The sequence below is a fragment of the Mauremys mutica genome, chromosome 12 (genome assembly GCF_020497125.1).
Source record: "Mauremys mutica isolate MM-2020 ecotype Southern chromosome 12, ASM2049712v1, whole genome shotgun sequence".
Classification (NCBI taxonomy): domain Eukaryota; kingdom Metazoa; phylum Chordata; order Testudines; family Geoemydidae; genus Mauremys; species Mauremys mutica.
Window position 1 is genome coordinate 61967095 of NC_059083.1, and position 17494 is coordinate 61984588.

Below are 17494 nucleotides of genomic sequence, written 5' to 3' on the forward strand. Positions count from 1 at the left end.
TATTCCTTGCTTTACCAATAGTTTGCTGGGTAAGATATAGAGTTTAAAGCTAGAAGGGACTATCTGATCTGACCTGCCTGCAACCCCCCTGGGGTAACTATTTAGAGAATCTGTCTCTGTACACTTTATGAATTCTATGTGAGATTATGAACCTGAATGTGTCTTTATCAAGTTGCAAACTTTGCATATTGGGTTTGTTTGCCTTCTCTGTTGTCCTTTTACCTCCATGTTGCACTGAAATTCCAAGGGGTAGGTCTAATAATAGAGAGTAATTAAACCTTTATGGTCCTCTATTCAAAAAGAAACACCTTGAGAAAGGCTGTCTTCTACCCAGGAGAACTATAAAAGCAGCAAAGAGTCTTGTGGCACCTTATAGACTAACAGACGTTTGGGAGCATGAGCTTTCATGGGTGAATAGGAGAACTAGTTTGTCAGGGGAGAGGTTGCCTGGCAACAAAATCACCAGCTAGGCGTCTGTCTGTGATCACCTGAGGTGACTGATCAGGAGGTCACATGACAGAAGGAGATTGCAAGGTTATAAAAGGGCAGGAACTGCTGTGCTATGGGTCTTTGGCTATTTTCGCCAGCTTGAGCTGAGCTGCTGCAGGAACTTGGTCCTAGGGCCACACACAGCTGGACTCCCAAGAGAAGGGTGAGCCAGAGTGAGGGGCACTGTGTTTAGGGTGTGTGGTGTTTGCTAAATGGCTCTCCTGGGCTTTATCTCTGAAGTAAAGTGCAGTGGTGTTTTAGAATCCCGGTGCAAAGTCTGCTTGTGAGTGTCTGCTGGCATTTACTGCTGTGTGCCCTGAAGAGGAAATCCAGACACCAGAAGGCTCACATCTTTGGTGGGACTCTGGGGAACAAGCAAGACCTCCTGAGGAGGCTTGGAGGAAACAGCACCTGTTTCCAGGCCTATGCAATCGGATTGGGGCTGCCAAGAGGTGTGTCAGAGATAAAGTCTGCACTGGGAATGCCTGCCTAGAGGACCAAAATAGGGTTGCCAACTTTCTAATTGCACAAAACTGAACACCCTAACCCTGCCCCCTTCTAGAGGCCCTGCCCACTCACAACATTCCCCCTCCTTTGGTAGCTCACTCTCCTCCACCCTCACTCACTTTCACTGGGCTGGGGCAGGGGGTTGGGCTGTGAGGGCTCTAACTGGGTGTGTGGGCTCCAGGGTGGGGCTGGGGATGAGGGATTTGGTGTGCAGGAGGGAGATCCAGGTTTGGGGGGGCTCAGGATGCTGGGCAGAGGGTTGGGTCGCAGGCTTATCTCGGGTGGCTCCCAGTCAGTGGTGCAGCGGGGCTAAGACGGGCTTCCTACCTGTCCTGACTCTGTGCTGTGCCCTGGAAGTAGCCAGCAGGTCTGGCTCCTAGGTGGAGGTGCGGCAGGTGGCTCTGCATGCTGCTCTTGCCCATGGGCACTGCCCCCGCAGCTCCCATTGGCTGTGGTTCCTGGCCTATGAGAGTGCGGAACTGGTGCTCAGGGTGGGGGCAGCATGCAAAGTCCTGTGGGTCCCTCACCTAGGAGCTCGACCTGCTGGTCACATCTGGCACGGAGCTAGGACAGGTAGGGACTAACCTGCCTGAGCGCCGCAGCACCATCAACCAGACTTTTAACAGCCCAGTTGGAGGTGCTGACCGGAGCTACCAGGGCCCCTTTTTGACTGGTTGTTCCAGTAGAAAACCAGACACCTGATCACCCTAAACTAAAAGCAGGGATATGTAGAGTGGCCATTTATCCCTCTTTTGGTGTATTTGTCCTCTGTCCTTCTTGTATAGTGAGAACACTTAGGTGTCCTCCTTTTGACACTTTTGGTTTTGTAATTTAGAAACTGATTAATAAAAATTAAAAATTAAAAACGTTCACAACCCTTCCCCCAAGCTCCCTCTCTCACTGGGGTTAGGGCCCTGGGTTCTCTGAGTAGCATCTGGTACCGTATCTCTACTCTGCTCCAGTGAGGGAACAGGCCTTTTTTTCCAGCTCAGGGACGTCTAACTGGGCCCTCTCTCTCCCCAGCTCAGGGTCACACTGGCTCTAGGTTTCTTTCTCATTCTCCCTCCCCTCCTGCTCTGGGTGGAGCAGTTCTAGTCAGACATTAGCTCCATCACCCATCCAGGAGCCTCTCTCACTGGCCCCAGGCTGCAATGGCTTCTAGTCCTGGATATCCCCACCCTTTTCTTCAACCACCTGGTTCTGGGTCTGTTGAGTTCTGGTGGCCACCATACTTGAGCTCCCTGAAATTGTTGCCCAGTGCCAGTGGGCACCTCCCTGAGAGGGCTGCAGGAACTGGGAACGCCAAGGTAGTTACAAAAACCCCCCAAAACTTTGGTGGCCACTGCCAGTTTCATACCATGTTGGTGCCTAATCTCTGCACAGCCCCTGGCAAATTAAAGGCACATGGGATTCAGTGGTTGGCTCCCCTAGTGAGTATACAGCAGGGAGGAGTTTGACCAGATATGTGACACTTTGGGCAAGTCACTTTACTGCCCTGTGCCTCAGTTTCCTCATCTGTAAAATGGAGATAATGATACTGCCCTCCAGCATAAAGCTCTTTGAGACCTACTGATAAAAAACACTATATATGAATTAAGTATTATTACTAGCTTCAGTTATGGAAGTGATGGGGTTTCTGTATGTAGATGCCTTGCCACTGAGTATAGCTAGTTGGAAAATAGCTTTTTTCCACTGAATATTTTGAAAAAAAAAATTTGGTCAAAAACACTTATGGAAAATGTTTATTTTTTTCTGGCAAAATATCAAAACCCACAATATCTTGACCAAAACCATCACCTGGTGATGGGAAAGGGAGCATCATGGGAGCCGCTAGCTGTGGTGCATCATGGGAGAAGTAGTCTGGCCAGAAAGCCTGGCCTATAGAGGATAATAGAAGTATGAAGCCCCAATCCACAACTCCCATAGGCACCGCAGCACTATTTTGAATCAAAATATTCCAGTTTTCATGTGTTCGGTTTTTCAGAGAAATACATTTTCCACTGAAAGATTTTTCTTGCCAAAACCCCAGTTTTCTGTCAAAAAGCAATTTTGATTGAATTTTTTTGACTAACCTATTGATTGCTCAGGGCCTGGTTCTCGCTTACCTTAAGGCTCCTTTATGCCATTCTGGCAGTGTAAAGGAAGCCTTAAAGTGGGTGTGACTATAATATACACCAACTATAAAGCCCCTTTTACACTGCCAGAATGGAGCAAAGAGGCCTTAGTGTAAATGACAGTCAGGCCCTCTCTTCAGAATAATCCACTGAGAGGCCATCACATTGAAAAGACACCTCCTTGCCGAAATATTAAAAATAACTCTCTTTATAAATTCAGGGTAAGTCAGAAGTCATCAATCAAATACCTCCATGCTAGCCACAACTTGAGGGAGGAGGGAAAAGTAAAAATCCCCATTGCCATAAACATCATCTCCTGTTGTAGTTTAAGAACACACATGTACCTTAAACACATTCAGGTGTATGGAGCAAATCAATTCAAGTAACTACCCATGATTAAACCGGTCATTACTCCAGGCTAACTCTGAATGTGTAGAAGTTACTATGGTTAAATAGGGATCAAATCAATTATATTTAAACCTGCCCAAATCAAATTTAATATATGATTTTAATAACTTCCCACAATGCTAAAATAATGCATATTCTCCTTTTAAAGCCATTACTTAGGTAATGGGAACAGCAATAATGAGCAAAGATCATAGATGAAGAGAGGATATAAAAGTTGCATCTATTACACTAGTAACAGTTGCCATGGCTTTTTCGTCTACATTTCTTGCCTTTAATTTTCCCCTGCAGTGAAGGAGAGTCTTTCTGCCCTGTAAATTGTCCTGGTATATTTCTGCTCTTAAAAAAATGTTTCGCTTTGCCCGGTCTGTGGAAAATAAATGTCTCATTCTGAGATGTGCTGAGCAGATCTGGGGAAATGCTGTAAAAATAATAAATAAATCTGGGACTATTGCCTTGGATTTTTAAACAAATCACTTTGACTGAGTTCATGCCGCTGTTAGATTCTCTTAGGGTTTGAGCCAAAGACTGCTAGGAGTCATTCCACTGACTTCCATGGTCTTGGGATCAGACCCATAATGATTGAAATCCACCCCTGTGCAGAAGCCTATGTATCACTTACGCTCTCAAAAAGGAGCTTATGTGGTACATGCGGCCTTGAACAGGTCCCCTACACAGGGATGAATTTCACCCAGTATGAGTGTTCCAGACTAGATCCTGCCACTTGATCCCCTATGCCCACCCCTGCAGTATCTTCCAGAGTGACACTGTAGTGAATTTCATGTAAACATTCTAACTGGGTCCTTACACTGCTCCCAGCCTCTGAGTACCTTCCAGTGATGCATTAACCAATGTGACTAGAAAATAATATCGGTCCAAGCTCCTATTTCACACGGATAAGAACATATAGGAAGTAACTCAGACATCCAGACCCAGCTAGATTCTGATCTCCTTACTCACTTTGGGCCAGCCTGCAAATCCCTTATTCCTGTTGGCTAGTGGGTTATCCCCAAAAGTAGAATAGTCCCATTGAAGGGGGCTATTCATGGAGTGACTGCTCAGCAGTGGGAGGAAGGAGTTCACTGTCTGGGCATTTGTGTAGTACCTTTCACAGTGAGTTGCCACACATAGATCTGTTAGCACTATCTGTGGAGTAAGGTACTACTCGGAGCTGGTAATGTATCAGAACTTGGTCCACAGCCATCAGTCCCAATAGAACTCTTTGAGATCCTTGGATGAAAGGATTTAGCCTCAGATCCTTAAAGGTGTTTAAATACTGAACTCGCACAGGAGGCTCTGGGGCTATAGGCAGGTGAAATCCTTGGCTGGTGAAATCAGCATAGCTCCATTGATTTCCCTGGAGCTATGCCAGTTTACACCTGCTGAGGATCTGGCTATGTTATTTTTAAACAACAAAATCTGTAGAAGCAGCAGGAAAACACACCCAGCAGCAACACCTGTGGCTACTGGCAGGTATGTTCCAAAAGTTACTTAAAAGCTTGCTTAAAGGATGTGCTGCGCGCCAGATTTAATTTATTTTTAAAAGCCCAATCAAATTTGATTTGCAAGTGCAATCCTCCCATCTGCTTTTGGGCTTTATCTCTGGAGTTCAGGAACAAAACATATGTCTTGTGGTTAATAAGAATTTGTTTAAATGGGTCATATGACCAGGTGATTAATAATCCCTAGACTCTGATTGTACTTATTATAATGATAACATACGGACCTGCCGTCCAACCCCAACGCATCGCTGTGAGAAGAGCTCATAAAATTGGAGATGAAAATTCCTGTGGTTTAGATTAAAGCAAATGGGTTGAGAAACTAGCCACAAGCGAGCTAAAATTTACTGCACAGTGAAATGAGCTTAATGCAGCTCTATTTATCTCTATGGGTTTGTATCTATGGCCAAAATCTTCAAAAGCGGGTGCTCAATTCCTTATTTAGGCTCTTAACTAAGTGGCCTGACTTTTGAGGTCTGGGAAGAAGGATGATCTTATGGTTAAAGCAGTGGGCTAGGAGGCTGAAAGCCCAATTTCAATTCCATACGTTGTGATCAGACTCCCTGAGTGACAATGGGGAAGTCACATAGGTGAAGGTTTTCAGAAAAGTTAGGCCCCTCCTTGAGGTTCAATGCCAACAGCTCCCATTGACCTGCCATCAGATGGTAACAACGTTTTATCATTATTGAGCTGGGCTTGATGAGGAGCTATGCTGGGGTAATTGAGAGCCCATCACCCTTTATACTCAGTGGGTCTGATTCTGATCTCATCACACCTCCATAAATCTGGAGTAATTCCACTGAAGGCAATGGAATTTCTCTAGACTTCTATCAAGTGTAACTGAGGCAAGAATCTGACCAAGTCAGTTTACTCTACTTCAAAGTCTCTTCCTCCTTTGAGTTTCCTCACAGTTCTCTCACTGCAAATCCTCATTAACTCCTTTGACTTCAGTAGAACTACTCCAGATTTCTGCCAAGGTGACTGATAGCAAAACCCTACCCCTAACATTTACAATGGATTTCTCAATGGCATTTTGATTCATGCAGAATTTGAATTCAAAGTAGTTTATAGTATTTGGTTTCCTGATTCACTGGCTGTGTATTAAAAAAAAATGTTGTGAACTTTATTGCTTGGCAGATATGCAAAGCAGTTACTTAAGAGGAAATTCAACCTATTAAAGAGACCTGTGATTATGTTATCATCATTTCCACTGCTTTATGTCTTCTCATTTCCCCAGTTCATAGTGGGAGCTTAAAGAGATAGCAATTTATTTGGTTGATTTTTAAGAACGAAGTTTGTTTCATGGCAGGAAATAATGAAACATTATTGCTTGATGTGTCCCCAGGGGAGATGGTGGAGTTGATCAGGTGTATGGTCCCAAGAGTCATAAAGGAACACAAACCGGAACAGGTAACTGGTGTCATTTCAGCTTTGATCTGCTTTTCTGATGTTAATATCATGCTAATCTTTGGAATGAGAGGTCAGTGAAAGGTTACAGCCTCAGACATGGCAAAGTTGCTTGAAAAGGAAATCCTGTCTGTCTGTCTGTGCATGTCTACATAGGGGCATATGAAATATTGAAGATAAAAAGCAAAAAACTACATTTCCCCCTCGTCTTGCTAAGACTCGTCAACTGGGCCAGTTTTTGCAAAAGGTTAACTGGGTAGACAATATTTTTACAGAGAACTTGGTGCTTCTCTGGAGCAAAAATGGGACACTTTTCAAGTGAAAGGGGACCATTTTAGAGCAAAAAGGGGCTTCCAGTTGAGAAGGTGAAAAAGTTGCGTTTTTATATGGCTTTGCTGTGGGGAAAACATAAATGTTCTTGGAGGTGAAATTGCAAAATGGGAAACAAAGGCAATTTCTCCCAAAGGTGGCCAGAGACGGGGGTGGGTGGGGGGGTGGAGAGAAATGGTGAATTTCTCAAAGCACTCATCATATCCTGCATGCATCTGTGCAAAGCCTGGGAAAGCTCAGTAGCTGGTGTTAACATACTCTCCAGATAGAGTGGTTTCTGTTTATCAGAAACCTTATTACTTTGCCTTGTAGAAAACTAAACATAAGCTCAATTAAGACTGACTTACCTTGAAAGTGTCCAAATATTTATTGCTAGGATGCCTGTGAGGTTTATTACTTTTGCTTTCAACCCTTCTTAAGTACTCACAACCTCCCTTATCTACACACCCTACAATATCTTTCATTCCAAACTGAGGATTCAGACTTAAATTAGTTTCCCCTCCTTTATGGAGCGGTTGTGATCTCTCTCAGCCCTGGTGGCAGGAAAATATTTGGGCTATAGTATAGGCTGCAGCTACTTGGCTGAAGTAGCCTGCACCGTGGCACTTCCTCTGAGCCTTCCTTACATCTGTCTCCACCCTAGTGCACTGTCTGCTAATGTGAGTGCAGGCCCCTGGAGTTGTCTCTTGCGGCCTACTTTTGGCAGTTAGCGTCGTAAACTCCCTCCCTTCCCCAAGAGGTATCTTATTCATTAACTTAGAGGGTAATTTTACCTTGAGGGAGATGCCTTGAAAAATAAGGGCTGAGTGCAAAGACACTGACTTCAGATGTGGGTAAAGCGTGTCTGAAAATGAGGCGGCAGTTTTCTGATTGGACGGGGTGTTTATACCATTTGCCTACAGTGCAATCCAATAGTCTTAAAAATGGAAACAGAGAAAGAGAACACACAGTAGATTTTTCCACTGGCTTCTTCATTATCATCACAAGGGGCAGACAGATGGGGACAATTTGATCAGCCGAGGAAATGCTGTGCCAAGTTGGATTCTTTCATCTGCTCTGAAATATTACATGGCATATGGCAACTGGTATTTTCTGATGTATTCCTAAGATGGCATTGCGATGACAGCATCTCTGTGGTGAGAGATATAAAATAAAACAGGCTGTGTGGCCGAATTCCAGAGAGTAATTTGAATGAAAGGTTGGGCTGACCTCATTGCCAATCAGAAGCGTGTCACTGAGATGGTTTATTAATGGGGTGAAGGATTGTGAGGCAGTTACTTATTTAAATGACATGGCCCATATGGTTATTTTTCACTATGCAAAGAGCTCTCTGCTAAACAGAGTGGTGGCTCCATTCCTGAGCAATGTGCAAAAGTAGCTATTTTTGCTGGGGAAATATTCCTGCATGAAAATTAGGGTAGTAATGAGAGCTAGGCAAAATTTTTTCAATGGGAACTATTTTTCAGCAAAAAAAAAAAATGCAGATTGTTTGACAGCAGCATTTTTTAAATATGTTGATTTCTGTGAATTATTTGGGTCAACAAAAAACCTACACAAATTCTGGAAGTCCCTGTGTTTCATTTCAACAGGCTTTAAATTAATCAACTGTTTGATTTGAAATGAATTTTCATTTTGAGATTATCTTTAATTTTGTTTTTAAAAATTCCAAGGAAAAAAGCTCAATGGAAATGAAATATTTAGTTTTGGGTGGAACAAAACATTTTGTTTGACCTGAAATGATTTTTTTAAAAAACGTTTCTGTCATTTTGGCTGAAAATTCTCAACCAGCTCTGCTGGTAAGTTTTGCTGAACAAGGCTCTGAGCATTTGGAGACGTTGGCTGCTATAGTCAAAAATTGCCTGGGGCATTTGGGCCATGTAGCAAGCTGGCTCGGGTGCACAGCTTGTTTGTGTTCACAGCTATGCAAAAGCATGATTGTATTGCTGTTCCTAGAGTGGGTCAGGAAATGATTTCCACTCTCCCCTCCTCCCGCCTCCCCCTCCCCCAAAAAAGTTTTGACAAAATTGAAGTTTTCATTAAACTCTTTATCAAAAAATCCCAAGTTGATTCCCCCCCTCCCCAGCTTTTGATAACTGAATGTTTTGGATGAAAATGGAATTTTGTTTGGGAAAATATGTATTGTATTTTGAAAGCTAGTTTTGTCAAAATTAAGTTTTGATGACAAACTTTTGACCAGCTGTACCGTTACCCTGTTCTCACTCTCTCCGTGCATCCATTACACATACACAGTTTTTCATCCAGTTGTTGGGTCTTGTGTTATAACACAAGTTTATAATCTTTTGAGGTCAACCTGTCCTTTGTATTATAATACAAATACCTCATCATCATGGCAATAATGAAATAGAACTGCCAGCTCCCACTGATTCCTGTAGTGTCTCAGTGGGGACTGCTCTCCCAACCACATAGTCAGTGTGGAGGGGAGTAATGGCCCCCCACCTTGTACCAGTTTACCTCCCCCTGCCTGCGTGGGAAGGGACCCAGGATTTTGTTTTCTTTCCTCCAAGCAGACACACAGCTCTTTTCTATAGCAGGAAATACATGTGGGACATGTCAACAGTGCTGTATTGACAGTCCTGGACCCACAGAACAGATCACACCCATGCAAGCAATTCCCTGCTAAAGTGCCCCAGTTCTGTTCTGAGGTGAGCAGACAGCTCAGTCTCCGTGGCCCGTACAATCCTCGCTGTTGAGACTTCCAAAGACAGAGCCAATTTGTCCCAACTGTGATGGTGGTTTTTATGATGTGGGTGTCTGTCCACTAGGAAGGAGACGGTGTCCCACTAGTTCATTTCAGTGCAGTCCATTGATGTACCACCTCTCTATGCACTACATAAAGACCTGAGCCGGAGGCAGAAAAATCCCATCGAGGGCATTAAATAGCCTTCAGGTGGATGGATATTCAGTGACAGACCGACCTGCCCTGGATTGGAGCCAGTGACCAAGAAGTGAAAGACTTTACTGATCCATGCAGTTCCCCATCTCCCTCTTAGGTACGTTTACGTCCCTCCTCCACTCCTTATTGCAGGAATGGAACCTATCACTTCTTGTTAACATTTATTTCTCCTCACAACAGCCCTGGAGGCAGGGCAGGGGTATTAACCCCATAGTACAGAATGTGACTTGCCCTAGGTCTCACAGTGGGTCTGCGGCAGAGGAAGGAACTGAGTCTCTTAATGCCCAGCTTCTTGCTTTAACCACTGGACCACCCTTTCTCAGACTTTTTCTTACAAGTCGTCATCTCTTACATTTCCCCAATATCTCACTTCAGGAGGCTTACTGAGGCCTCTTGACGCTGTCAAAGCACCGAGGTGCGGGTGAGGGAAAGCTCCATGGCTATTGTTAGGCAATGCGCAGCATTCATCCTGCATGGCTGTCAGATTCCTTCTTTAAGAAAAAGCCATTTTCCATGAGAAAAACACCGCACGGGCCCCACGGCTTCTAGATGATAGCAAGTTTAATACACATCAATAACTTAATATAAAGGGGGATAAAAAGGGAGGAAAGTTTCATATCCAAGCTGTTTAGGGTTCATCAAAAAGCAACAAAATAGTGCTCTGCAGATAAACCTGTCCCTCACGCAAGCTGCAAATGGAATTTATTAAGAGTTAACAACCCTGGGTTACACTCAAAACTCTGTATCTAATTCACAAAGGGAAGAGGGGGTTTTCTCCCTTAAGTTGGGCTCAGTAATAAATTCCCATGTCCTATAAACTTGCCACATCTAATCAGGCAAGAGTTCCTTCCCTTAGTTATTTTGTGTAGAGTCCTAGCTCACTGGGCAATAGGGCACAGAGGAACTCAGCAACTTGTCTTGACAGCTAATTCCAGCGTATTGATCTTTCATGGAATAATATCTGTTGGAAACAGACTCCGTGTTTCCGTTAAATTGGGCCTTTTCACCGAGTGAGCAGGCTGGTGAAGCTGAGTGAGGCAAAGGGATTTTCTTCTATAGATTTTGCAGTTCCCCCCGCAAGGGACGATGTGTATTTTTCTTCATATGATTGCATTGGCGGTGTTACATTAATCACATAGTGCCTGGAACAATTACACTAAGGACCCAATTCTTTCACCCACTGAAGTTACTGGCAAAACTCCAGTGGCTTCAATGGGACTAGAATCATTCTCTGGTTTAGAATCCTGCACTGTTCCAATTCACTGAATTAAATAGGAACTACGGATGCTCAGCATCTCACGTGAAGCCATAATGTGCTATCAATTTTTAAGCAGAGCACAGCTGAGCCAGAGAAGTAACCTGTTCCAGGCTTACACCTGGATGGGTTGTTGCAGCAGGGACTGAATTTAAGACCTTTGGATCCTAAAGCATGAGTCTCTACTACCTGAGCAACTCACCTCTCTTAGTTAAGCCAATAACAGCTTCATCATCAGATAAACTTATGTGCAGTGCTGTAGAGGAGTCAGAGGTCTTGGGACATGGTAGGTTCCAGTGACATAGGGAAAGGTAGGAATGAGATCCTGGAAACCAGATGTAGGCTGCTAGGTAAGAGATTAAAGCCTAGGACCTCCATGGTAGCATTCTCTGAAATGCTTCCAGTTCCACACACAGGGCCAGTTAGACAGGTACAACTGCAGGGTCCCAATGCATGGATGAGATGATGGTGTTTGGAGGAGGGATTTGAGTTTATTAGGAACTGGTGAAGTTTCTGGGAAAGGAGGAACCCATACAGGAAGGATGGGCTCTACCTAAACCAACATGGAACCAGATTGCTGGTATGTAAAATTAAAAAGATGATAGATGATTTTTTAAAGTAAAGGCTGGGGGAAAGCCACCAGGTATGGAGAAGCACACAGGTTCCAACAGAAACATCTCTTAGGGGAGGATTTATTAAAGGGGATAATCTATATCCTAGTAAAGAGGAGAGGATGGAAGTTGATAAAGGACAGATGGGAACTGAAAAGAAACAGACAAATGAAAAAGAGTCCCATTCAATTACATCACATGAAGGTAGACAACTCAATACTGGTAAGTGTTTTAAGTGCTTTTTTACAAATGCTAGAAGTCCTAAATACTAGGATGGGTGAACTTGAATGCCTGCTATTAAATGAGGATATTGATATAATAGGCATCACAGAAACTTGGTGGACCAATGATTATCAGTGGAACACAGTAATACCAGAGTACGAAATATATAGGAATGACAGAATAGGTCATACTGGGGGTGGAGGTGGCACTATATGTGAAAGAAAGCATCAAGTCAAATATATAACAAAATGCTACATGAATCAAACTGTGCCATAGTATCTTTATGGATAGAAATTCCATGCTTGACTAATAAGAGCGTGGCAATAGGAATATATTCCTGGTCAGGTGGCCAGTATGTGGCGATGATTGTGAAATGCTCAGGAAGATTAGAGAAGCTACAAAACATAATAATGGGGGATTTCAACTATTCCCAAATTGAGTTGGGTATATATCACCAGGAGAGGATGCAGAGATAAAATTTCTAGACTGTGTTAATGCCTACTTTGTGCAGCAGATAGTCCTAGGACCCATAAGGGGAGAGGCAATTCTTCATTTAGTCCTAAGCATGTGGTCTAAGAGGTGAATTTAGCTGAAACACTCAGTAGTAATAACCATAATGTAACTACATTTAACATCCTTATGGGGGGTGGGGGGGAGGGGGAATACGAAAGAAATCCACCACAGCAACATTAACTTCAAAAAAGGGAACTACACAAAAATGAGGGGGTTAGTTAACAGAAATTAAAAGGAACAGTCACATGAGTGAAATGCCTGCAAGCTGCATGGAAACTATTTTAAAACACCATAATAGAGGCACAAACTAAATGTATAGCCCCAAATAAAAAACAAAAATAGTAAGAGGATGAAAAAAATGCCAGCATGGTGAAACAACAATGTGAAAGAGGCAGTTAGAGGTAAGAATACTTCCTTTAAAAATTGGAAGTCAAATTCTACTGAGGAACTCTGGCAAGTCAAGTGTAAAAATATAATTAGGCAGGCCAAAAAGAATTTGAAGAGCAACTAGCAAAAGACACAAAAACTAACAACAATTTTTTTTTAGTACATCAGAAGCAGGAAGCCTGCCAGACAGTCAGTGGGGCCACTGGATGTCCGAGGTGCTAAAGGAGCACTCAAGGAAGACAAGGCTGTTGCTGAAACGCTAAATGAATTATTTGCATCAGTCTTCACTGCAGAGGGTGTGAGGGAAATTCCCACACCTAAGCCATTCTTTTTAGGTGACAGATCTGAGGACCTGTTCCAGATTGACATGTCAATAGAGGAGATTTAGGAACAACCTGGTAAATTAAACAGTAATAAGTCACCAGGACCAGATGGTGTTCACCCAAGAGTTCTGAAGGAACTCAGAAATGAAATTGCAGAACTAACTGTGGTAGGTAACCTATCACTTAAATTGGCCTCTCCACCAGATGACTGGAGGATAGCTAATGTGATGCCGATTATTTTAAAAAGGCTCTGGGGGTATCCTGGTGTGCTTCTGGGGCATCCCTTTAGTGCACTGCCTTAAAATAAGGGCTGTGGCAAAGTCACCACGTAGCCCTAGAGGAGCAATCATTGTGCTCAGTACACGTTTGACATGATTGGATGTGGAGTGAAATGATGAGTAACTCTGAGATCCATTTTATTAATTAACACTCTTGAGGGCAGAGCAGGTCATGTGCAATAAATGGTTACGAGCAGACAGAATATCAAAACAAACCTAATAAGGACCATGGAATTTTCAAGCTGGTGCCTGCTGAATTCTTCTTCAGCATATGTGCTTTCCTCCATAAGCAAATGCTCCAGTGCCCTCTTTTCCCTCTTCTAACTAAATAAATACCAGTGCACTCACCAGCAACCCTGGTGACATAGCAATAATACGGCAGCACTTTTCTTCTGAGCACAGTCAGAGCATTTTACGGACATTAATGAATCCTGCCTCACAATAGCTCTGCAGGGAAGGGTATCACTAGACTAAATTTATGGGTGGGGAAACTGCCCCACACCGATGTGAAGTGACTCATTCAAAGCAACAGAGCTGGAAATAGAAACCAGAATGCCTGTCTTCCCATACCCTGCTGTAACCAGACTGCTGTAGCCAGACTTTTTCCCATCAGAAAGCTATGTGCAAGTTGGGGGTGGGGATAAACTTTTGGTGAAGGGAAGAGATTTTTAGTTCCCAGCTTCCAAGGGGTTATTACTGACCTAATGTGGGCGTGCATCTTAAACACTCTGACAAACACCTTGACAGTGTCCCTTTCAAGTCAAAGCCCTAAGTATGGGAAATTCACTGATGTACGTTTTTATCAAATCTCTTCTCTTTTATAGCATGCACAGTAGCCTACAGAAGTTAAGAAGTTAATGGGGGAAGCAGGCATTAGATAAAAAGATCAAATACATCAGCTCATAGCCAAAGGGATGAAAACGATATGGCACCTGAGAGTGGCAATAAATGTAAAATGCTTATCTCTCATTTCAGACGTATGATTAACTGTTTCTAAATATACTGTGGATTGAACAATAAAGGGGAAAAATGTGGATGGCTGTAATGCAGTCAAAATGTTTCACAAATTCTGACTGAACAGCCCATAAAAACAGGACTCTTGCGCTCTTAACCACTGCAGACACATTTTCTCTTTAAGGCTGAAGAGAAAAATAAAGATGTGGGGGTTTATAAATAATTGTTATGATAGTGAGTTTTCAAAGATAAAAGATAGAGGGGATAAACCAAAGCAATGAAATGGGAAGGAAGAATTATTGGGTGGCTCGTATTGGAGCATGGGGAATAGAGCAGCATTGAAATTCCATTAGAAATCCCAGCACTTATTATTACTCATGTTTTATTACGGCAGTGCCCAAGTGGCGACCAAGAATGGGGCCCCATCGTGCTAGGCATTGCATGAACATAAAGTAGCAGAGGAGAGTCCCTGCCCCCGAAGAGTTTAGAATAATAAAATATCAGGGTTGGAAGGGACCTCACGATGTCATCTAGTCCAACCCCCTGCTCAAAGCAGGACCAATCCCCAACTAAATCATCCCAGCCAGGGCTTTGTCAAACCTGACCTTAAAAACCTCTAGGGAAGGAGATTCCACCACCTCCCTAGGTAACACATTCCAGTGCTTCACCACCCTTCTAGTGAAAAAAGTTGTTCCTAATATCCAACCTAAACCTCCCCCACTGCAACTTGAGACCATTACTCCTTGTTCTGTCATCTGCTACCACTGAGAACAGTCTAGATCCAGCCTCTTTGGAACCCCCTTTCATGTAGTTGAAAGCAGCTATCAAATCCCCTCTCATTCTTCTCTTCTGCAGACTAAACAATCCCAGTTCCCTCAGCCTCTCCTCATAAGTCATGTGCTCCAGCCCCCTAATCATTTTTGTTGCCCTCCGCTGGACTCTTTCCAGTTTTTCCACAGCCTTCTTGTAGTATGGGGCCCAAAACTGGACACAGTACTCCAGATGAGGCCTCACCAGTGCCAAATAGAGGGGAATGATCACATCCCTCGATCTGCTGGCAATGCCCTTACTTATACAGCCCAAAATGCCATTAGCTTTCTTGGTAACAAGGGCACACTGTTGACTCATATCCAGCTTCTCATCCACTGTAACCCCTAGGTCCTTTTCTGCAGAACTGCTGCCTAGCCACTTGGTCCCTAGTCTGTAACAGTGCATGGGATTCTTCCATCCTCAGTGCAGGACTCTGCACTTGTCCTTGTTGAACCACATCAGATTTCTTTTGGCCCAATCCTCTAATTTGTCTAGGTCCCGCTGTATCCTATCCCTACTCTCCAGCGTATCTACCACTCCTCCCAATTTAGTGTCATCTAATCTAAATAGATCAAACAGAGACATGGAGGGGGAAGAGGTAGAACATGCCAGCAGAGTGAATAGTGTGATGGCTGCAAATGGCATGTTAGTGACATAGTTTTGTGGCAGTGGGAGTTTACGTAAGAGAGGATCAATCAGCTACATGGAAAGAAAAAAGGAGGGGAAGGAGGATTGAAGGGGATGGCAGGGTAGCAGAGTATAAAATGGGCAGGTGTGGAGTGAAACTGAGGTGAAGAGACTGGGGGTGGGGAGGGATGGAGCAAAGAGTCAAGCAGCACAGGGCAAAGAAAGTCTAGTCAAAACTATAGAAAGTTCTCTGAATATCCAGAGGTCCCTGCTTTGGCTCCTTCTGTCTCTAGTGGCTGGGGCCTTGGGCTGGCTTCTCCATAGGCAGATGTTTTTATTTTTTTTTCTTTCCCATTCTGAACCTGTGCTTTGTAGAGCACAGGGTTAAGGTTGTGGAGATTCTAACCTCACCTGTCCATAGAGCCTTTGATCTCTCGCTAGCATGTTTGCAAATGTTATTTCACCGCGTGGATCTCTCCTGCATCTCTCTGGGCCGATGAGCCTTATCAAATGGAAAGCAGCTTGTTTGAAATATTTTTAAATCAACATTTTCAGTTTGTTGCAGCCAAATACTTTGACATTTGCATTTATATTGATAATGACAACGCTTTGCACTTCTGTAGCACCTTTCATCTCGGGACATCAAAGGGCTTTGCAAACAATTGATTTCGCTTTTCGACACCCCTCTAAAAATATTTTGCAGGCAGAGAGAAAAAGATACTGTACTGAGAGCTTGATCTTCCACTGCCTCCCACTTTGCAATGTCTAACACCAGTGCAAAGCGTGTGTAGTATGCTACAGAGCTGGAATTCTCCACTCAGCAGCATGGCGGTACATGGTGCTCATATTGTACAGGGACTCGGTGAGGCAGCAGAGAACAGAATCAGGGATTAAAAGGGCCACCAAGCAATGTGATGGCCTTTTGCACGCTTTGAATTAGGTGGTGGGAAAAGCGGTGCTGGAGTTTATCCCCGTTCAGTCACTGATCTGGGAGCACAAGCTTTCTGGGGGCTCTGGGCCTGATTTTCAGACCTATTTATGTCACTCTGGCAGTGGAGAGTGGCCAAAAAGTGGGTGTAATTTACTCCTACTCTAAGGCCACTTTACACTGCTAGCATAGTGTAACGAGGTCGTGGTGCCAATGAGAATTCAGGCAACTGACTCCAGCTGTGTGCTCAGCTACCAGGATTTTCAGAAGGCAGCTATTGCTGTGCCCATCTGTTACATGCCAGCGTGTCCCTATGCTACTCTGGGCTCCAGGCTATTAGCAGCAAGGCATGTGGGATGACCCACTGGCTAGTAGGAAGAACCCACCCAGACCCTGGTGTGACGTTTTGCTCAGGTCACCCACTGGGTTACTGCTCAGCCTCAACAAGAATGAGCTTTGCTGCTGCTAAGCTCTGGGTCAGCGCCCTGATGCACCAGCTTGTCTGCCTTGCCAGCAAGCGCTTCAGGATTCAGTCAGTCCAAACCTTGCCTTGCAGTGAATTCCAATTCCCGAGCTCCCCAGAAACGTCCTTCTGCAGCATTCAGTCCCTCTCACTGGACACTCACAGAAGTTAAGTTCTCTGCCTCCAAAAAAGCAGAGCACGCATCAGCCGGGAAGGTTAGCCGAAGACGTACATTTCACTTTAGTATCTGTGTAAATGAGTTTCTCACCTATAGTCAGCTCGCAGAGATGTTAACTACCTTGGCTGAAGGACCCACCTTTCTCCAATGTCAAGAGCTCTGGCCTTTTTTGTCCCTCAGATGATGGATGCCAAAATGACTTTGTTTCTGCTTATATTTCCCAATGTTCATTTGATTAGTTTCCAGAGCCAGGAAAGCTTCCCGGCAGTACAGCCTCCTT

The 17494-nt window shown here is 44.0% G+C and overlaps 1 long non-coding RNA gene across 3 annotated transcripts in view; it reads left to right on the top strand.

The window, feature by feature from the left end:
• The window catches only part of LOC123346194, a 152676-nt gene that overhangs the window by 53222 nt on the left and 81960 nt on the right, over nucleotides 1-17494 (top strand). For 2 of the 3 annotated variants that reach the window (XR_006572939.1, XR_006572940.1), the window contains one exon: nucleotides 6360-6424. This is a non-coding gene — a long non-coding RNA (uncharacterized LOC123346194). Of the gene's footprint in view, nucleotides 1-558; nucleotides 653-6359; nucleotides 6425-17494 lie in introns of those variants that run through there. The other variant, XR_006572938.1, reaches the window with a different exon arrangement.